Here is a 24,120-nt window from a genome sequence, read left to right as displayed (position 1 = left end):
ATCATGCGATTTATTTTTAATCATACAATTACGTTTGGGTAGTTAGCAAGTGTTTTCCACAATGCATTGTAAATCAGGGCCTATATAACTACCCTTTTTGCATTAAATTATAATCTTCTTCTGTTAAACAGTTTTTGGGTGCTAAAAATTATTGAATAAATATCTTATAACATGTTCAAATTCATTTTCACAGTTAAGTTTTGTTTCAATTTCATCATAAAATGTTCTTAAACGGAAAAAATATTTCAGTGAAAATAAGATAAACGGTACCAATATTCCTGCACCAGATGCGCTTTTCGACAATACATGTCTCTTCAGTGTTCTGAGTATATTCCGATTTGTTTTGTCCAGGCTGTTTACCATGAAATGGTTTAGGGTACATTTTGTAATAACAAATATTTGTATTTCACTTAAATTATTTGTATCATGCAGCATGTGATTGTCCTAACTCAGAAATAATGTCAGTGATTGCCTTTCCTCAATAAGAATTAATGCATCATTAATGTTGTTGATAGTGCAACCATCTTTACATACTAAATGACGAAATCATTGGGAACAAAATCTCCATTGACGCGTAGATGAAGAGTGCTTTCTCTCACGTCCGCATTTCATCAAGTATGGCATGCAAGTCTTAGATGCATGATTATTTCAATAGTTGTTGGTGGCTTTGAACTAGCTGTCAGATAACTGTGAGTACTCTCAGATCTGTTCATTGTGTCTTTTTGTGTCGGGATGTATAAGTACCCGGCCACGTCTACTTTTATTTTTGACCATCTGATGAGTTGAGCCTTTTTCAACTTATTTGTATAGTTCGTTCTTATGTTGTACTGTTATACCACTGTCCCAGGTTAGAGGGAAGGTTAGGATTCCGCTAACATGCGTAGCCCCGCCACATTATTTATGTATGTGCCTGTCCCAAATCAGGAGCCTGTAATTCAGTGGTTGTCGTTTGTTGATGTGTTACATATTTGTTTTTTCGATCGTTCATTCTTTTATATAAATAAGGCCGTTAGTTTTTATCGTTTGAATTGTTTTACATTGTTTTATCGGGGCCTTTTATAGCTGCCTATGCGGTATGGGCTTTGCTCATTGTTGAAGACCGTACAGTGACCTATAGTTGTTAATGTCTGTGTCATGTTGGTCTCTTGTGGACAGTTGTCTCATAGGCAATCATACCACATCTTCTTTTTTATAAGGTTAACATGTAAAAGATAATTTTAACGGATGATGTAGATCGCAATATATAACAGAACTTACATCACTTGTAGTTCCTACGGCATTAGATATACAGAGGGACAATTATAAATATTCAATTGTGTAAGTTTAACGGCATAATGCTCAGTCCGTCAAAGTTACAATTTAGTCAGGGTATCTTTTCAATGATTTTTTTTTTAAATTAAAATAACGACTTATTCGGGACATAATTTGACAGTAAACAGTGATATCATGGATATATATATATATAGCAACCAACGAAAACCACTGAATTACAGGAACATGCAAATAGCCGATTGTTTACAAGTATCAGATGCTTATTTGGTCCCTTTTATGTGGTATCTTTTACCATTGGATGAGATTGTGCAACAAATAACCAACAAAGATGGCTGCTTACTATAGCTTAAAAAAAATATGGATTATGTTCATGTTTCTCTTTTTTCCGCAAAAAGTGCAGCTTCTTGTTTGGAATACATACTCCCTATTGATGTCCGTTATATGTATGCATAAAGTGTTTGCAAGTAGTTGTTCAGCAAACTCATATCTCCTCTTAAATAACAATATATTCTTTTAAACCTTTCAGAAGTTATAACCACCTCTCCTATACATATTTATTCTCACGCTGATGGATAAAATTAAAGTGAATTGGGAAAATGTCCAAGAGACAACAACCAGACCAAAGAACAGAAAACAGCCGAAGGCCACCAATACCGGGTCTTTAACGCAGCGAGAAAATCCTGCACCTGGGGGCAGAATTCAGTTGACCCCTTAATAAAGTTGTGTACTAGTCCAATGCAAATGGACATCACACTAAACTCCGTTACATATTTATGATATAAAATTAATTTAGACAAAGTGATGCCATTGCAGCCTCCCCCACTCCACTCTGAAGTGACTGTATTACAAATGTATAATAGTTATCAAAAGTACCAGGATTATAATTTAGTACGCCAGAAGCGCGTTTCGTCTACATAAGACTCACCAGTGACGCTCATATCAAAATAGTTGTAAAGCCAAAAAATACAACGTTGAAGAGTATAGAGGATATAACAAAATAAATACGAGAGTTTATTTGAGATATTACTGTGTCCCCGAAGATGTAAATTTTATCTAAATTAAAGAACCTGAATAAGCGCGCTCACGTACCCCACGTCCGCACATTGTCACTGGAGAAATAAAATAAGTGTTAGAAAAATAAATGTATCAGAAAAAAAAACCATAAATCATAATTTCCTGTCGATATGCACATCTACATAGTATGTCCGTATAATATCTAAAAGGTTTCATGAACTTCTGTTGTGAGGTTTCAGAGTGCAGTTTTGTAACAAACTGTTTCAGTAGTATATTGAAGCAAATAAGTTGAAACAGGCATACATGTAACTCATAGAAAATAACCTGAATCACAATTTCCTGTCGATATGCACATTTACATAGTATGTCCTTATTATCTAAAAAGTTTCAAGAAATTCTGTTGTATGGTTTCAGAGGAGGTGCGATGACAATAACAGGACTGACGGACGGACGGACAGACGGACCAAATTATGTTTCACTGTAAGATCTTATCAAATAATTACTCCGGGGTCAAAAATGACAAAGTTTAACTATCTCCCAAAAGAGCAAAGGTGATAAAAATCAAAACCCTGACCAAATGAACACATTTGTATGTACAAGCAGACAGCCGAGTAAAAACTTCCTGTATGATCATTTAACTGGAATATTCATATACCCATAACGGGACGGAAAGACGGACGGACGGAGGTAAGAACGGACAGGGGTAAAACAATATCCTCTCTAAATACAAAACATACAAGACTAACAAAGGTCTAGTTCGGGTTAAATAAGTTTTGACAGATCTCCGACACTCGGAAATGAGATTTTTCAGATTCTTGATAACAGGTGTTTGGTTTTAAATAAAATTGAGAATGGAAATGGAGAATGTTTCAAAGAGAAAACAACCCGGCCGTAGAACCGACACCAGCAAAAGGTCACCAATTAATAGGTCTTCAATGCAGCGAGGAATTCCCATACCCCGAGACGTCTTTAAGCTGGCACTTAAACAAATATATGTTCTTCTTCAGTGATAATGAACGCCATATTAAAATCCATATTATACACAAGAAACTAAAATTGAAAATATTACAAGACTACCAATGTCCAGAGGCTCCTGACTTGGAACATTACACGTCAGTTTAAGAAATATGAGACATATCATTGACTCAGTCTCTTTTTACTAAATCCTTAACATAAACCCCTACGGTCGCCTAGTACATGTATAAATAATTGCAGTGGGGGATCCAGGGGGGGGGGGGGGGGCGGACCTTCTTTTTTTTTGCCAATCAAAGCATATGGTTATTGAAGATCTTTAAAAGGCGACATATATGGTTGGACTGACAACCCTTTTAATTTGGGCACTTGTTGGAACCCCTCCAAATGACTGGATCCGCCAATAATTTGAATCCTCGTCAAGCTCATCAATTTCAATACTAAATGGAGGAAAATATATAATGTTTTAAAACTGCGTGTAAAGATAATAAAAATATCAAGGTCCGAGCTATCTGTGTAACGAGTTAACCCATTAGAATTTACCTGCGTAAACAGTTAGGTCAAGGGCAAGTCTGAATGTGCACATATTCGAAAAACAGGAAAATTAGGAAAGACCTGCTTCGAAAATCATCTATGGCCTCTACATTAATGATATTGTAACATTTATTATTATAAAGCTTTTCGTCATAATATATATATGTTATTGGATGATTCCGCATAACAATGGGGTCCGTCTTTATGTTTTAGTCGTTGTAAGTTCATTATCAACACTGTCACTGCGCGATAAATACAAACGAAAAACTACCGAAATGTGCAGTTTCTTTCTGTTATAAAATTACCATTGTATAAGTGCGTCCGATCCTTCGCCCCATCTTGTCAAATTTCTTTCCAATTTTTGTTTCAACTCAACTCCTAGCAAATATATAACGCGTTTTGGGGAGTCGAACACGTGGGTATTTAACAATAACTTTAAATAACTCAAATAACATTGGAAAAGGTGAGGATGAAAAAAAGCAGAATATTATTTTTGTGTTTTTATAAATACAAACACGCAGATCAAAGATTTTCTTAAAAAGACATGCATACGCGATCCAAATATTATAACGGAATATTTTAAATATTTATACAATCATTCTGTGTACGCCGTGTTACTCTGGACAATTCAAACTCGATATTTGATCTATAATTTTTAGAACAATGCACACATTTCAAAAGAGATGTTGAACCGTGTTTAATATAGATAAGATGAGGTTAAAGTATATACAGTAACTTCTTTCATTTGCATTACATGTATTTTCCAATTGTAGGAAGCAGAAATATCCTTACAAATTGGTCTGTTATTTCCATATCAATTGATTACACTTTAGCAGTTGCAATATTCAAGAAAATGTGTTGCGCACCATCACAATTTTTGTTACGATACTAAACGGTAAAATAACGTTATAGAGTGGTAATGGTAACGTTACAATAGACATCGATAACGTCCCCGAATATTTTAGAATATTCTACTAATAGTCAAACTTGCAGAGGAGTTAGCTGGAACGCTAGGACGGTTGCAAAAGACTTACTTTGCACCGATAGATTCGTCGTTATTTGTGAATCGCATAACTTTTTTTAAATTATGTGGACCAATGAATTAGAAAATTATGATAAAGAACAAATATGTCTTTTTTATGATTTTCGAAATATATCCTTTGTACTTCTGTCGAATCTTGCTTTTGATTTCAATAGCTTTTATATGAAAACGAAAATGGTTAATAACTTTTTTTTATTTTATTTTCTGTAGTTTTTTTAAGAATCAGAATTCGCATCAAAATTCAAATTCAATTATATAGAGTAGTAAATTACGTACACTTCGCCTTAAATAGATGACTCTGTTTACTACTTAGTTATGGTTCTTTTAGTATAACTCATGAGTGCAAAATTTTCATGGAAATACCTGTCAGTCGTATCAATCGGAATCGTAAATTTAGCAGAATAAACATATTAGTTATAATTACCAGTATCTTTTATTTACTAAAATAAAATAGTATGCTCCAATTACTGTTCATTCTAAAACACTTTTCGAAACTTCTAAAAGTCTGGATTTTCTCGCTTCTGCTGAGGGACATATACAAGGATCCCATTTCAAAGCTTTATCATAACACTGATAGGCTGAATCTTTATCAATGTATATCTCAAAGCAAACTCCAAGTATTGTTATTGCATTAGAGAACGTGTTTGATCGAACTAAATTCGAATCATTCAGTGTGAACAATAAATCACGTAAAGCATGTTGTCTGTTAGAAATGTCACCAAGATGTTAATAGAACAGAAATCTAAGTCAGTGAGACATAACAGTAGGCGGTATAAACATATCCTCGTCATTTACTTCCAGCTGTAGTTCCCCTGGTATTAATGATAATTGCTTTAAGTACCTAATATTATCTACAGTAGCTATTCTCACCTTGTAATTCAGTGTCATTGTAGAATGTACATTATTTCTGTAGTTATTCATATCTTTTTCACTGTAGTTTACACAGCCTGATACCACCAGATCAGCTGAATATCTTGAAAGAACATAATCTGTCAGTTTGAGTGTAACATAGTACTGTCCCGTTACATAATAAAATGACGCGTATAATAACCAACCAGACAAAGCATCGGTCTTCGTACCGTCTTGAAAAAGTTTATGATAAAGTTTTTGTATTTTGTACGTTTCGGTCGTTATTGCTAGTTTTGGTAGTAAATGTACAGCAGTTTGAATAATTGCAGAATGATAATATTTACATACATCAATAATACATGTAGAATGCTTGGACTTTATTAAAGACTCAGTAAACACTAGTGTCTTTAAACATTTTGATATGTCTGGTATAACATTCGCAAAACCTATTCTGTAAAGGAAAAAGTCTAGATTAATGAACGAATATTCACTATTCTGTCTAAGTAAACGACAACTCTCATTGTTGTTTGGAAATAAATATTTTGTTAATCCGTCAATTCCATCACATTTAATGTCAACCAAAACCTTTAACAGTATTGTATTGTTATCTGTATTGATCTTTCCTAGGAACATGTTGTGCTCAGGTATAAAATAGTTTGGACAGTAACACTTCTTTACCCATAATAACAATTTATCGAGACATTTCGAAAAGCAAAAAAATAATTTAGACAGTTGAAAGGTATCAATATCTACTCCCTCCGATACCCAAATAAAGCTGTCTTCAGAAAGTAAGAACACAACAACCCTTCGGCACGTTTATTCGTGTTAACAATATGCTTTAACGATAGTTTGAGGAGACAGTAACATAACAGTTGAGTGTGATTAAACGAATGAACAAGTAGTGTTTCTGCCAAAGAGAAAGATAGTCTCCATAATACATTACAATCTGGCAAAGTCCTTGGCCCAATAGGTACTAACAAACATCCGTTTTTTTAATCTTGTTAATTACGAAATTAGGTGGCCATTGCTGAAAAAGGGTGAGTATGTTCTAAGAATAATTATCATATGTTCAGCAGGAGTACATACCAGGGGAAAATCAAATATTTCAATGTCTAAAACGAAACTAAAAATTGCGACAATAAATGAAAATTGCATAAGTTCTAAAGAGTTACGAAATCAATTAAATGATGGATTAAACTTAGATTCCCAAACTAGAAAGGAAATATTAACAATAAAATCGTCAATCTTCAGACATGTCAGATGCATAGTTATTTTTAATTCCGGCTTTGCAACGTGGATTACATATTCACAGTTTAAGTTAGCGACCGAAAAAGTTAATTAGAATACCCGAATAAAAGTATTATTGTATTGTTCTACTTAACTATCTAGATGTGTTTATTCGATACAATTTCATAGATTATTAATGAAATTAAACCTTTTTAAATCTAGCACATATTCCTTATCTAACTACCCGGGTCTTACGGCATGTTTAAATTAATATGTGAATGATAAAATTTGTGATTTTAAACAATGAAAGATATTTCGATGTATCTGCTTGTATTAATCTTGTTGGTTGTCCTGCAACTATGATTACTTTATCATCAATGCCTTTTTATTATATAGTTGGAAACTAAAATTTAAAAGAAATTACAGACGTCTTGAAAGGCTATTATATTTGATTGCTTTGATGTTCATTTCTCTGGTATTTAAGATCAGCACTCTCCAACTGCAATAAAATTAACATATGTTGCATTCAAAAGATAAATTTAAACGAAAATAAAATAAATATAGTTACAATTCTTCTGTCTATCTTTCCAAAATTGTAATACAGGGAAACACTTGTTTTGGGAGGAAGGATCAGTTTTTAATCTATAGAGAAGCGTCACTGATATTGTTTAAATTCAAAAGAACCTGTGAGGAATAATTGTTTAATTCTTTTTCTGGAAAGAATTAGTGGAATGCACTTTATTGTATGCGTGAAAAAACTCTGATCTGTCAGACATTTCAAATTAAAAATAGAAATTGATAAAAAAAAATACGGGGCTCCAAACTTGAGATTTCTGAGCATTTCCAGTTATGATACATGCTTTTAAAGACGTCCTATAAAAAAATCATTAAAGGTACGAAGCTTATAACTATTTGAATAACACATAAGCTATAAAAACGTTGTAGAACAATACATTTCTTAATTTACATACTGAAAAGTCAAATACGTAAAATACATCCGATAATTTTGGTTAGTAGGAATATAAGAGGTCACAGAGTGGAAATATAACACATTGAATGTAAAACTCTCGCTGAATGTGTGATATTGCTGATTTGTTTCTAAATAAGTTAACTTAAATTCAACACTCACAAACCTGATACTAACAACTTCCATATTCTGGACTTTGTATATGCATTGTCGTATGAAGAAAATGATGAATAACACTTGGATTTATAGCAGGCTAAACCTCTCACTTGTATGACAGTCACAAACAATTTTATAACACAAGTATTTAAAAAAAAAAGTGAAGAAAATTTACATATTTTACAGATCGAATTAGAATATACAATTGACACCATTCTAAGCAAGGATATAGCCTGGAGAGATAGTAACGCTATATATGTGTTAATGTAAACCTTACTTAAATCGATTTGCGGCAACACGGTAATAATTACATAGGATTGTTTATAACCAGTAGCTGACACATTCTTATCATGTTTTCTCATCATTTGTTTATATTCATTAATAATTTTTCGTACGGATGTACACTGTTGTTATTCTGAAAGGAAAGAATAAGGATAAAGATCAACGGGTATGTCATCATCCATATCACCGAGTTAAGTATGCATTACAAATTAATATTTCAAGTTGGCATGTATCTACCAAAATAAATGCTCTTATACTGTAATTCTATTACAGACGGAAAATCAAATAATTATAACCGACATTAATGAATCACAAAATTATTGATTCTAATTATAAATTTAATAAAAAAAAATTAATTAAAAATTTGTATTAGGATACTTATTGGCGATATGTGAATTATAATTTGATCCTTCATATTTTAATAATATATAGATTTGATTTCTAATAATTTCAAATACAATAAGATAAACCCTAGCTTTTCTATAATTAAGATACCCCCTGGCGAACAACCTTCTCACCACACCACATCTATAATTGTAATCAGTGTTTCTATGAAGATGACACAAAATAAAAAAACACTCTCTTCAGAAAAAATACAATACTTGTACTGGATAAGCATTAATTATTTTTACATATTTACATTTTAAGATGAAAGTTATAAACTTTTTTTGAATTTTAATAAGGACATACATTAATAATTGTTTTTAAACTTTCTTGACTTTTTAATGTATTCGATGCTGTCCTGTGCGCAGTTTACTCTTTTGTATTGTTTTACATGTGTCATTTCGATGCCTTTTATAGCTGACTATGTGGTATGGGCTTTGTACTTTGATGAAAGCCGCACGGGGACTTTTAGTTGTTAATTTCTCATTTGGTCTCTTGTGAAGATTTGTCTCCTTGACAATAATTAAATATCTTCTTTTTCATTATCAAAGGATACATTGTTTTGATTTGTTTCTGATATAGTTGAAACATATTTATCGGCTTATTGACTATGTGTATGACCTCAGTGATATGTAACTGTTAACATTTATTGTGGTTAAACCAATCGTGAATTTACTTCAATGGAGATACATTTACATTTACAATACTTTCTTACCAAATAATTTCTAATACTTTAATCACTTCATTAAGGAACTTAAAACAAACGAAGAGAAACTTGCTATAACATGTATAAGAAATTTACAATACATGAAATAGAGACAATTTTGATTGACTTTTATTTTAACAACGAAATTGAAAGATATCAATCGCAGGTGCTGTCTTTCATTAAATAATTACTAGTAACTAATTATTTGTATATTTTAAAGTACTTAATCTTGTCTTGTGGTGATAGGATAAAATGATTTTATTGTTTTTTTTACAAAACAGTTGAAACCCATAAAGCGCAAAGTTTGGCTAGCCACAAATCAAATTCAGCTCACTATCGTTTTCTTAAATTGTCCTGTACCTGGAATATGGCATTTGTTTATCTAAAAGTTCGGTTTTCTGTATGTTTCATTATCGTATGTTTTGTTTTGCAATTCAACGTTTCTCCTGTTTTCCTCTTACATGTATAGTTGATGTGTTTACCTCAGTTTTAGTTGTTACCCGGATTTATTTTCTCTCAATCGGTCTATGACTTCTGAACAGCGGTATACTATCAATCGGTCTATGACTTCTGAACAGCGGTATACTATTATACATCATTTAATAGCCTACTAATATTACAGCAACATTTTATTTTACAAGGTGAATTACGTACTTACAGGAGAGAAACATTTTTTCCAGTCAATTTCTATATCTCACATAAATATAATTGAAAAAGATAGAACAGTTGCCTTATATAAACTGTACATAACATGCTTAAAGTTCATTATAAATAAGGTTGTGATAATAAAACCAATGTATTTGAGTCGATGAAAAAGTAAAATCACAAAAATACTAAACTTCGGGGAAAGGAGAAGGGGCTATAAAGGCCAATATTGGCCTCAATTTCGTGAATTTTTTAAATTCTACTGATTCGTATGTGTATGGCTTGAAAGTCCTTAATCATATGGCAGTTTCAAATAATAGAACATATCAAACTAATGGACACCAACTGTCATATTCCTGACTTGGTACAGGCATTTTCAAATTAAGAAAATGGTGGATTGAATCTGGTTTTATAGCGCTAAACATCTTACCTATATGATAGTAGCATCAAATTCCGTTAGTTTTACAACAATCTCAAAACAAACAAATATTTTAAATAAAGTTTCTTATCAAATATAAAAACCACATTAATTTTATTGCTTTGCGTGTTTGACGTCCGAAAATGCAAATGTCACAAAAGTGGATCGTTCAACGTATTTTCCAAAACAATGTAAAACAAATATATATTTTCAAGTAAATTAATTTTGTCGTAAGTCGTTCAAAGTATTTTCAAATTTATAATTACAGCAACATAATGACAAATAATAGAACAATAACATAATGACGAAATCTGTAAAAGTAAAGAGTCACGTCATATTAACCAAAAAAACACAAAAAGTTGCACAAATAAAAAGACACCAGGACAAAAGAAAGATAATACAAACATATTTACGGGATGAATGACTACCGAGCCACGTCAAATGGATTTCACAGAAAAAAGACCGAACCGTAAATGTAATATTAATAATTGAGCACAGACAAATTGAAGAACATAATAACATGTTGTTAAGATGACAAACAACGTCATTACGCATAATCTATACATCAAGACCATCATGTATTATTTGTGTAGTTGATACGGAATATTTATCAACAAGGTCTTGGTACCTCCCGATGAACTTTTTTAGAAAAAGGACGAGACGTTCTTTGGCATAACCCTGGTTCATCAACTTTCTGCAAAGCCATTTTTGACATTTTACAAATTATGAGTAGGAGCTACAAGCTCTTGAATATCAAATAAGTTGAGAAATGTATATCCCATATGCAGGTGGAGTTGGTTTATTGCTACTAAGGTGGAATTTATAATTTCAAAATTAAAATCGTCTCGTTTGTCGCAGATTCTGGAACTGAGATGACAGTGTATATCAAATTCGAGATATAAGTCTAAAAATTAATGGAGCGGAGAAGCCGTGTTTGTAATTTCTTCACTTTAATTTCTGGTTCTGTGGGATATATTAATGGAACCAAATCTGAAAAGTTCGGATTGTGAAATGGAAAGTACGTCATCAATATATCTGAAAGTTCAATTGAATAATCTGGATGCTTTGATCTTCTTGTTTTTGTCTGAAGGAACTCCGATTCATATGATATTAAAAAAAGGTCGACAAGAGAGATGTGCAGTTCCTACCAATAGAAATGCCGACAATTTGTTGAAAAAAGTCTACCTCCAAATTCAACAAATATGTTGTCGATAAGAAACTCCAACATACTGTTCACTTGTTCCTCTGTGTAACATGTGTTATCCTTTTGTTCACTAGTGCCAAAATATGCCTAGTGATTACAAAAAGTAATAAATTGATTTTCAATTTCAGATGGGGAATGGTGGTATAAAAGGTTGAGAAATCAAACATTTTTTAGAATTTTTAAGAATCCACATATGGCTAATACCACTACGCGAGTAAACAGTTTCACAGAATTTCTAAAGACTCTCTTGCACTGCGGACAGAATTTTAGTCAATCTATTGGACAATTGTAGAGTGAAACATGCAAATGAGCCGGCAATATACTGTTGTTTGTACGGAATTTGTGAAGCTTGGGTTTCCAATACAAACAAGGTAAGTCCTCTGATTTGTCAAATGACAAGTCTTTCTATGTGGGATTACCTGAGTGCTCATTTATTCCTATTTTTTATACGGCATTCGTAGTAATACGATTTACATACAAAGACACTATTATTTGAAGCTTTGTCAGCAGGAACAACAATATACTTATCATGAAGAGAATATTCATCATGAGGCATATCAATGCACTAATTTTGAAAACATGAAAAAGATAGGCGAACAATAACAAAGGGTTATTTAAACGAAAAAGTAAAACCCGACCTGACCACGAAGTGCACGAAACAAACAATATCAATCTATAGACAATCTACATAACACAAAATCCTAAAAGACTAATCATGACTATCTCCACTAATATCCGTGAATGATCTCATGTTATCCGGAAGGGTGAGTATATTTCTGCTGCACATGAGTTATCCTTCTTGTTGCTTATGTAAATATAAATCTTGGGATAAGTTGGAAACAGTAGGTCACGTTCAAGGTGAATCTAATAACTAATGAGTGAATAAAGAATTAAACGCATTTAAATACAATGTCCTTTGTTGTCAAGAGCAAGTTCCAAAAAAGGATCTTCCCTCTTTTCATCTTTTTAAATGCGAACTGATTTGAAGATCTGTTACTTGCAATATTCGGAATGATAGCTGTAAAGTTTTGTATTTGTTTGCATGAGGGTTTGTAACAGTGGTTTTCATACATACATTGAATAGAGAATAAAGTTTTGAAAGGGATAATGCATAAAGTTTCTTGCGAATGTGATGAATACCTTTTATATAAATAACAGCAGTTTATTAATATAGATTTCAAGGGGAATTCGTAATGTTTAATGACGACCATGACAACCATGACTGAACCCTTGAATGTAGCAATCACATTCACCGAGCTACAGGGAGTACTGGTTAAACTAACTATACCATCAATGTTGTTATTGCAACCATAAAGGTGTCCCAGTTCTCAACTGCTGTATCTTCTTTTTGTTTCTGCACATGAATTGCAAGATGATAAACTAATGTCTCAAAACACAAACAGTAAATGTAAAGTTCTAATGCAACAACGTTTGTAACGTTTATTTTGATTGGATAACGTCACTTTCTTACATGGCATCAATTAACACTGGATGCTATGGGACGTACGCGCAAGCGCAGATGGCATATGACAGATTTAAAATACATGTTTTAACGTTGTTTTCTGTCAGTTTCATTAGAATGGAGATAACAATATTGTATTTTAAGCTCCGACGGCATCAATTTGGGATTTGATGGTCGCAAATACCCGTTTACTGTCTCCGCTAACGCGTCGCCAGTAAACTTAATTTGCGACCATCAAATCCCAAATTGATGCCGTCGGAGCTTAAAATACAATACAGTTATCTCCTAAATTACGTTTCATACCAATGACCATTTTTAAAGGCAGTAAAGATATTTCACCTACTTATTTGGATAAAAATGGGTGTTTTTATAATGGTCCTGTTATCTGTTCACGGTAAGTTGGTGGCATCCGATATTGATGTGTCCTTTGGCGTTGTCTTGTTTAAGAACAGTAATATTTGACCATTATTACAGACCTGGAAAATAAATCAGGGCTAAAGACTTCATAATATAATATTGTCATATTTCTTAACACTTATAGTCTGCTTGTATATATGTGTCGCATAATATCTCATGAATTACTCCTATTATTGTCAATGGATCAGATAAAAAAAGTAATTTTAGTCAACAGTTGGTCATGCAAAGTTAAAACGCGTTGCAAATTTGCATACATGTGTATTTAAGCTAATTTGCACTATGCATATATATATACCAACATAAATAAAATATGGAATTTATTTCTATTCCGTTTTATTTGGATTTTCCCTTATCTATTTCTATCTTTAGTAACTGTGGTTTGTGGAACAAGTTTGTAAAAGTTTGAAGAACTGGTTTGATTAGTATATGCATGTAAGTCTTTAGTTAGTACTGCGAAGTAACTGCGAGCAAACCAAGCCTGCATTTGGACTTGCCTCTTATTTAGCCATGTAGATAGATAGGAAATGTTTTAAATTCGGACGAATGTATGAGGGAGAATTGAAATTAATTGCATGTGAACATATTGTCTTGACGGGATATCTATATCGAAATATTAGAAAAAAAGTTTTAACATAATACAATGTGAGCATACGTTTAATTAATAAGAGCGTCTTATCACCGCTCAAGACTACTTGGTGCTTACAAAACATATTATCAAATAAAAAAAAAATGAAAATTAATTGACAAATTCGAAAACCATTCGTTTTGCATGCTTGTCTGACGACTATGCAAGCACTATTTATGAAGTTATCGCTAAATGTTTTTTTTCGGCGCGTGTCATACTTATGCATGGCCAATGGTTATTTAGAATATCAACAGTGATTACAAATTTTCCAATAAACAACTATTAAAGACGAACATGTGCACACTGAAGACTTTTTTTGTAAACTGTTGTATCTACAGTTTAAAAAATTGTTGAATAATATAGAACTGAAATGATAGGATTATGGTAATTGAAAATCTTTAATGAAATAAAATTCAGAAGAATTAAGTAATTAACCCGTTTTTGTCACTTTTAATAAAACAGAAATAAATGAATGTTACATCGTTAGATGTTTGACAATTAGGAGTTAATTGTATTTAACAAGATAAATTGAAAAAATACCGTTTACTTCTTCGTCGTAAATTTGGCATATACAGAAACTTTATTTTTTAATTTGGTCCGAAAAATGTCAGCAAAATTTTCATTAAATTGAAAGTTCGGAGTTGACTTATTTGTGAAATAAAGTTTGTAATTTTTCATATTTCATTAAACTTTATTGGACTTATTTTCTTTCCTCAATACGTCCTAATTTCGAAGAAGTATTCAACAGAAATTACCGTTTTTTTAAACCACATTTTCAAAATTCACTGCATGCATATACAATGACCATGAAGGTGATATGGATGGGAGTCCTTCATTTCTGTATTCTTCAAATTTTTAAGGCATTTTTCTCTATTCTTTATACATTTTACCTTTTATTATCTACTCTATATCTTAGCATCTCATTATTTTCTTTGTATTCTTAAATTTTTTTGGGCCATTTTTCTCTATTCTTTGTAAATTTTGTCTTTTATAGGCGCGATGTTACGTTTACGTTAAAACCCCCGGGTGTAAACATGAATTTTGGAAACAACTATATTTTAAACTAAATGAATTAAAAGAACTAGTTATGAGCAAACAAGCTGTATAATGCTTTCTTCAATTACTTGTAATTGAAGACAAAAGTAACGAAATTTACTTTTTAATCAAATGGTATGATATTATATTCAATAGTTCATTTTCTATATCGAAGTCTGAATCTAATGTGAATTCTATTCACGATGGATACAATAAGTGGATTGCAATTGAATGTTACAACTGCACTGTGTCTAAACCACACCGGCAAAAATTGCTCGGACTCGATGGTATCTAACATCCGGCACAATGACGGAACATCAATAGACAAAAGAAAGGTCGGTTTCTCCTTATTTTTTTTATTTTTTTTATGATATCGAAAAATATATATACATATACAACTATTTTCTATTGTGAGATGCAATATTTTCTATAACCGTTCTATATTAACGGAGAAATAAGTAAAAATGCAAGTTAAAATGACGAATTGAGTGAACCTTGCCTCGAAATTGTTTAATTTTCTCGTTAAATTGTTCACATTGTACGGAAAGAAAGGTACGGGAAGATAGATACTGACACGGAGATTGCAAAACTAGTCATTATGAACATCTCAATACTTGTATCTCTGTGTATGGAACGAAAGAAATGGGTCATGTCAAAATGGAACTGGCCGGTTTCGTCAATGTTTACCACCCGGTTTCGTCATAGATTTCACAATGGATAACCCGGTTTGGTCAAATAAAAAAAAATCATAGTCGCATTACACTATTATTGATAATTTAACTTCAGCGTTAAAAATGAGTTTTGTGGGTCATTGGAAAACAAAATCTTTCACAGGAAAACGGCTTATTATTTATATGATCAGTCTCAGATTTAAATAAATAATAAGCAAACACTTGAATTTCTACTCTTATAGAACACAAATATTTAAATTTTTTCTTTGCATTCCGAAATTTTTTAACAGCAGATTGAGGTTAAAGCTCTCTAAATATGCGTTTCTGTATGAGTTATGGGTAAATATGTTGAACATGTTTAAACTTGAAATTAAAGTTTAAGGTCTTAAAAATCGGAATACACAATTGATATGTGATTTTCTCGCACAAAAGGATGGACACCATTATAAGTAATCTAATCATTCTATGTCTGTAATCTTTTCTATCATCGTTAAAAATAAATCTTCTTAAGGATAAACGTTGATATTAAGACAAATGTATATAACCGACATAGAAAATGAATGCATGGGCGGATCCAGCCATTTTAAAAAGGGGGTTCCCAATCCAGGACAAGGGGGGGGGGGTGTTCCAACTATATGTCCCCATTCAAATGCATTGATAGGTCAAAACAAAGGGGGTTCCGGAACCGCCCCCCCCCTGGATCCGTAGTGTAATGTAATGTAGGATTACAACTACCATGCATTAAAATAAAATTTATTTATCACTAATTGTAACTATACTGCTAAAACTAAAACTGGGACTGTACTGTCGCCATTGTGTTATGAAGATCGTACATCGACGTTGGTCAATATATTTTGAAATGAGAAAACAGGGACACCCGGGAAATCGGATTATGTGAGTTGGATTATGTTTATTATAAACATTCTCCTTGATATTTTTAAACAACCGAGACATAGTGATTCGAATTCACAGCTTTTTGGACTATTTGTATAAAGCTGCATATATCAAAAGTTAAAAGGTTTGACTGGAAAATATACAAGTATGTTACACAGATCTAACGATTTCTTTCTTGTTGATAATAAACATAATCCAACTCACATAATCCGATTTCTCAATGCTATGTTATGGATGCTTAAGTGTGAAAACTCGCGTTAGTGCGCGAGTAGCAAAGTATATATAAGACCAGAAAATCTTGCAGGGCTGCATGCATAATTAATTTGTGCAGAATAGTATAGACTATACTCGGTTTGTGACTATTCGTCAATAATTGAATGAATAAATGTATTAATAATTGCTAGTAAATATTGTAAACTCAGTGTATAGTATAGTAAATTAAAATTAGGGCACTATCAAAACACATCTTTTTATTTTTACATCTTCACATACTACTATAATAAACAAAGAAAATTTAATAATGTTATAAATAATTAGATACCAGTGTTTGTTATTGAGTATTTATATTCCATTTAAAAATTAGTTTGAAGTTAAGTGAAATAAGGGATACGCCTTTCATTAGGAAAATGTGTATTACCATAATTACCTATGTCCAAAAGTGCCCGTTTAAAATAGATTTTAACACGCCAAGTTTACTTTACAAAAAATATATATTTAAATTCTCGAAAGACAGTGTTCAGATCCGTGTCAACGTTGCTTTTCATAAATTGTTTGTTTAAAAAAAACAGAAAAACGGGTGATATATATAGACGAAACCGGGTGATTGTGAAGTAAACAACATTGACGAAACCGGTTTATTTTAATTTGACATGACCTTTTTTTTTCGTTCCATACACAGAAATACAAGTATTGAGATGCTTATAATAACTAAATTTGCAATCTCCGTGTCAGTATCTATCTTCCCGTACCTTTGTTTCCGTACAATGTGAACAATTTAATGAGAAATTAAACAATTTCGGGGCAAGGTTCACTCAATTTGTCATTTTGACATCATTTTTACTTATTTATCCATTAATATAGAACGGATGTAGAAAATATTGCATCTCACAATAGAAAATGGGTGTATATGTATATATATTATTCGATATCATAAATAAAAATAAAAAAATAAGGAGAAACCTACCTTTCGTTTGTCTATTGATGTTCCGTCATTGTGCCGGATGTTAGATACCATCGAGTCCGAGCAATTTTTGCCGGTGTGGTGTAGACACAGTGACCTGACCATCAATAAAAAATAATTATTTTTGTGTTCATTAACAAAATTTGCGGGTAAAAAGGTAAGAACAAAATATAGAACACAACATAGAGATGAAGACCTGCTTTTTGTATAATCTCTATCAAATCTGATTGATTGTTTTATACCAATCTCCTTTTAACCATATTGAAAAGTATCTGTTTGTTCTTCTTTTATAAAACAAATTAGTAATACCATAACATTCTAAATCCACACAATAAAAAATTACACAAAAAAACAAACTACACTATGAAAGTGAGGCGAAAGATACCCATGGGATATTTAGACTGATCAGTAGAAAAGTAACAAGGACCGCATGAAAAACAGGAGATTATATCAGGTGCTTCGGAAGGAAAAACAGATTCTGCTCCCAATGTGTCACCCGTCGTGTTGCTCGTGTTAGTACAACCCTGCTATAAGATCCAATTCGGTAGGTCACATTCGCAGAAAAGGGACAGGATTGTGGTTACAGCAATTGAAACATGTCCGTTGTTATTTGTGAATCAAACTCGAGATGACGACTGTAAATTTTTGAAGAATGATTTCAATTTCACTATACGAAATTCTTGGTTCAATAGTTTCCTTGTAAGCAGCAATCTTATATCAAGGAAATCACGATAAGAAATGCAAGCTCTGAAATATTGAATCAAGTGGGACAATGTGGAAGATACATAAAAAAACGTTAAAAAATGTGGCTATTGACGAGGTTTTTAATGACAGAAGTGGTATCTCTTTCTCGAGAACGAGAGAGTTTTATGTGGTTTCGTATCATACTAGGATGTCCAATGCCTTGGACCTGCTGTTGCACATCAGACCTCTCGCCAAGGTCCGGGCATACACATGTAAATGGCCTGAATAGGATGAACAATTTTGTCCTGCATTTTTTTTAGTTGTAATCTCTGTCCTGCCTTTTTATTTTTTCACTCTATTCGGTCCTGCCTTTTTTTGTATTAGTTTATCCTGACTTTTTTTACCTAAATTGTCATCCTGCATTTTTTTGGCAAAGTGTCTCTGATCCTGCCTTTTTTTTTAACTCAAAACTCCTGTCCTGCCTATTTTTTTCAAATTCCATCCTAGCCCTCCCCCCTAGAAATCAAATTGTAGCTCCCTAAGGATTTCGGTGCTCTGTGATATGGTTCTCTAGACGACGTTGTCAACATGTAATGGCGACCATTGTTAGACGTTGAATTTTGCATTCCACGTTGTTAAGTTGCGTTTACTTCTACTTTAGCGGACCCCATAAAAAGTACAGGAAACTATACTTAATACTAGTATATAGGGATTGGTCGCGCCAATAAGTTAAAAACGAAAATAGCCTAAAAATTAAAAAATAAATAAGATCAAAATCGAATTCCCCAGGTGAAGTTCTGTTTAAAAAACTGTTGTTTTGAACAGTTTTTTAAATTATAATTACAAAAGCTAGCAGAAATACGTCTTGGTAGGTGTACAAAATGTCCACGCTTCCGTTACTCAGGTAGGTATATATCACGTGATAAAAATTTCATTATCTGTGACCTCTACGTCATAAATATTCATGAAATAAGTGACGTCATAGTCAACCGTAACGTAAAATCAATGAATGATTATCGTTTTTATTTTTCAAAATAACTATTATAGCCGATAAAAATGGGAACAAAAATCTATCGGCTAAAAAATACCGATTTTTCTATGAGACAAAATTTATCCTTATTGGATTCAACTTGGACATTTTGGATTAAGAGAATACATTTCTTTTTCAAACGACATTTTTTTATTGGAAGTGCAGCAACAAAAAATGTAGTAATAAGGTTTCTATCAGAAACGAATCCTGGTTTCAAGGACATAATTTAAGTTTGGGAAAAAAAATATTTATTACACATTTCTGGACTTACAAAATAACCAATAATTTGTAAAGCATGAACTTTCCATTGTAACCAAACAGTCGTAGATTGGTACAATTTTTGCCGTGAAGTCTGTATAGAAATTTTGGAAATAGACAGTGAAAAAATAGGAGGTGATAGCGTAATTGTTGAATTAGATGAAAGTAAATTTGGGAAAAGAAAATACCACAAAGGGCGTCAAGTAGAAGGTCAGTCACCCGCTGACCTTCTACTTGACGCCCTTTGTGGTATTTTCTTATCCCAAAATTTACTTTCATCTATTTCAACAAGTTTGGATGTATTGAATGGAGACAGCAAACATTTTTTTTGCCACAGTGGAAAATCGAACAAAAAAAAAAACATTACTAAAATTAATTAAAGACAATATAAAACCAGGAACAACAATTATTAGTGATTGTTGGAAAGCATATGATTGTCTAGGTTCAGAGGGATTTGAGCATTTACAAGTCAATCGTTCCGTGAATTTTGTAGACCCAGAAACAGTAGCGGATACAAACATAATTTAAAATACCTGGCGTGCACTTAAAATATAATTACCAAAATACGGTAAAATCACAATTCCCTAATGACATCAGTGTTAATTATCATTTATAAGAATTTAATTTGCAGACACATTCATGCAATATACCATCATATTTTGTCAATTGCTCTCTCACAAATAGAAGAAAGTGAAGTTGCCACTAAAAAGGCACGGATGATGTTCACTTAAACCGAAGTTTTTGACGGAGATTCAACGACCTTTGAAATGGTGGTTTTAAATATACCTATAGCAATATGACAGTACGGCCAAATAAAAACCATTAATTCTACCCAAAAATAGAAAGATACATGAGAAACTTTGTAACATGGTTACCATAAAGTGAAAACTTGAATTAATCATTTTTACGATAAATAGATAAATGGTGGCGAATTGCTAATTCTGTGTTCATTTTGTTTTTAAATCAGAGATGCAACCCCCCCCCCCCCCCCCCCTTTTTCCAACTCACCAAACGCCACCATCTTACGTGCATCCATTTGTTGCCAAAATAAAAAAACTTCAACTGTCAATTTGCTTATACAATTCAAAGAATGTAAAAAAGAAGCTTTTGGATTAATTTTTACACCTTAGTTAAACCATTTGATATATCTCATATCAGTAAACAGGTCTAATGTTTTGGACCTCAATACATGTACATTTTATTTCTAATGGAAAAGGTTGTTTACATTCATTACTGAATTGTCGTCCTATTTCTGTTACGAGTATAGTTTGCAAGATTACTGAAAATATTTGTTAACGTTTGAATAATTTATTTTCTGAGGAGTAGTAATCTTTTGTATAAAGCATAAATCAGACGACTAACTATTAATCTGTTGATGGAAATATATCATAAAATTTATAAGTATCATGGATAGCGGAAGGGATGTAATGTTTTATATTTGGTAATGTGCTTTGAGCGTTTGGTAACGTTTTGCACGAATTCTTCTTATTCAAACTTACCCAGTGTTCCAATAAGGGTATGCAATGATCATGGATATTGAGTTATCTCTCGGCAACATAAAACGTGCACCGAACAATGTTCAAAAACTCGTAAAACTATAAATGAAGATGTTAAGAGATACTATTGTGGGGCTCTTTTTGTGTTTTTTTATATATATATATATAAAAAAACCACAAAAAGAGGATTCGAACCCATGCTACTGTGATATCGTGACACCAAAAGGGATTCGAACCCATGCTACTGTGATATCGTGACACCAAATCGCCTGCACTGCAGCCGTCCCGCTAGACCACACGACCACCTGGGCTCTACAAAAATAGAGCTTTCGCTGGCCGTGTGTTACCTTTCCTCGTCAGTTTTAATCTAGTGGCGTACTACAGTACATGATATATAAGGCATGAAGATGTTATTGTTACAGATCAGCTAAATTATCTATAGTAAAGGATCCTACAAATTAATGTAATATACAGTCACAGAAAATAATTATATTTATAAGTACGTCTGAGTCAGTGACAACTCTACAACAGATGTATCAATCAGATCGCCATCAATGATGGTGATACATGGCTGTGTACATAATTTATATACAACTAGTCTAAACATCAACCCAACAATGTTAGATCTGTAAATTTGCTTTCGCAAATTTTTTGTTCTTCCCTCGCCGGGATTCGAACCCATGCTACTGTGATATCGTGACACCAAATCGCCTGCACTGCAGCCGTCCCGCTAGACCGCACGACCACCTGGGCTCTAAAACATAAAGCTTTCGCTGGCCTTGTGTTACCTTTCCTCGTCAGTTTTAATCTAGTGGCGTACTACAGTACATGATATATAAGGCATGAAGATGTTATTGTTACAGATCAGCTAAATTATCTATAGTAAAGGATCCTACAAATAAATGTAATGTACAGTCACATAAAATAATTATATTTATAAGTACGTCTGAGTCAGTGACAACTCTACAACAGGTGTATCCATCGGATCGCCATCAACGATGGTGATACATGGCTGTGTACATAATGTATATACAATTCGTCTAAACATCAACCCAACAATGTTAGATCTGTAAATTTGCTTTCGCAAATTTTTGGTTCTTCCCTCGCCGGGATTCGAACCCTTGCTACTGTGATATCGTGACACCAAATCGCCTGTACTGCAGCCTTCCTGCTAGACCACACGACCACCTGGGCTCTACAAAAATAGAGCTTTCGCTGGCCGTGTGTTACCTTTCGTCGTCAGTTTTAATCTAGTGGCGTACTACAGTACATGATATATAAGGCATGAAGATGTTATTGTTACAGATCAGCTAAATTATCTATAGTAAAGAATCCTACAAATTAATGTAATATACAGTCACAGAAAATAATTATATTTATAAGTACGTCTGAGTCAGTGACAACTCTACAACAGATGTATCCATCGGATCGCCATCAATGATGGTGATACATGGCTGTGTACATAATGTATATACAACTCGTCTAATAATCAACCCAACAATGTTAGATCTGTAAATTTGCTTTCGCAAATTTTTGGTTCTTCCCTCGCCGGGATTCGAACCCATGCTACTGTGATATCGTGACACCAAATCGCCTGCACTGCAGCCGTCCCGCTAGACCACACGACCACCTGGGCTCTACAAAAATAGAGCTTTCGCTGGCCGTGTGTTACCTTTCCTCGTCAGTTTTAATCTAGTGGCGTACTACAGTACATGATATATAAGGCATGAAGATGTTAATGTTACAGATCAGCTAAATTATCTATAGTAAAGGATCCTACAAATTAATGTAATATACAGTCACATAATATATATAAATGCTAACTGCTATAATGTAAAACATTGCACATAGCATTACTCTTTGACATTTATCCTGTAATGGGGATACTCTCCAATTTCTTTATTTGTTTTAGCTGATGCCGAATATGATGTTTGAGCTGCATCTATAACAGATGATTATAATGTTATCTTAAAGCAGGCTAAATCATTGGTTTCCGATTAAAGTTTTAGATAAAAAAAACATATTGTATTTAGTAAAAAGGGACCTATATGTTTTTGGATAAAACTGAAATGATTAATGAAATAAATAATCTCTGTTATCTAGCATTTCCAACAACAGCATAATGGAACCAACATAGAGATAAAATTTATCAAAAACATGTATTCGTTTGACTATACTTGTACAAGTCAACCACGTATTAGGCTTTTTATAATATCGTAATACATCAAATTGGAAGTATGTTATCGTCATTTTTGCAACTGCGCCCAGCATTAATCAAAAATTCTAGAAAATATTTAAAAACAGCTGTTAAAACCATTACTAGTCTATGGTTTAATTAAGACAAAGACTGTACATTGAATTAATATTGGCAACATTTGAGACTTAACGAAATTACCATCATAAACATAACATAAACTGTTTTTAAAACTATTTAAAATATTAAAGCCTGTCGTTTTTTAAATGAGATATTCAAGCCATATTTTTTCCAAGCGGACTCAATTATCATTTAAGAAATGAAAAATACATTTCACCTCACACTTTCTAGAACTAGCTCCTTTGATAATAGTTTCATCACAGCCGCTAAAAGGCTTTGACATTTTCTATTCAGTTAAGTATACAAGAATTCGTTAGTCTATGTATATTAAAAAGTAGTCATGAACAATTCTATAGAATTCATGAAATATTTTAAATTTTAA

At 32.6% G+C, this 24,120-nt stretch overlaps 1 pseudogene; it reads left to right on the top strand.

Moving 5' to 3' along the window:
* The first annotated feature begins 13,491 nt into the window (after nt 1-13,491).
* LOC139497495 (uncharacterized) lies at nt 13,492-20,483 on the top strand (annotated as a pseudogene).
* The last annotated feature ends 3,637 nt before the right edge of the window (nt 20,484-24,120 follow it).

This window comes from Mytilus edulis, chromosome 12, assembly GCF_963676685.1.
Source record: "Mytilus edulis chromosome 12, xbMytEdul2.2, whole genome shotgun sequence".
NCBI classification, from domain to species: Eukaryota; Metazoa; Mollusca; class Bivalvia; order Mytilida; family Mytilidae; genus Mytilus; species Mytilus edulis.
The sequence above is the reverse complement of the archived record's forward strand: the minus strand, read 5'-3'. Positions and strand labels throughout refer to the sequence as shown.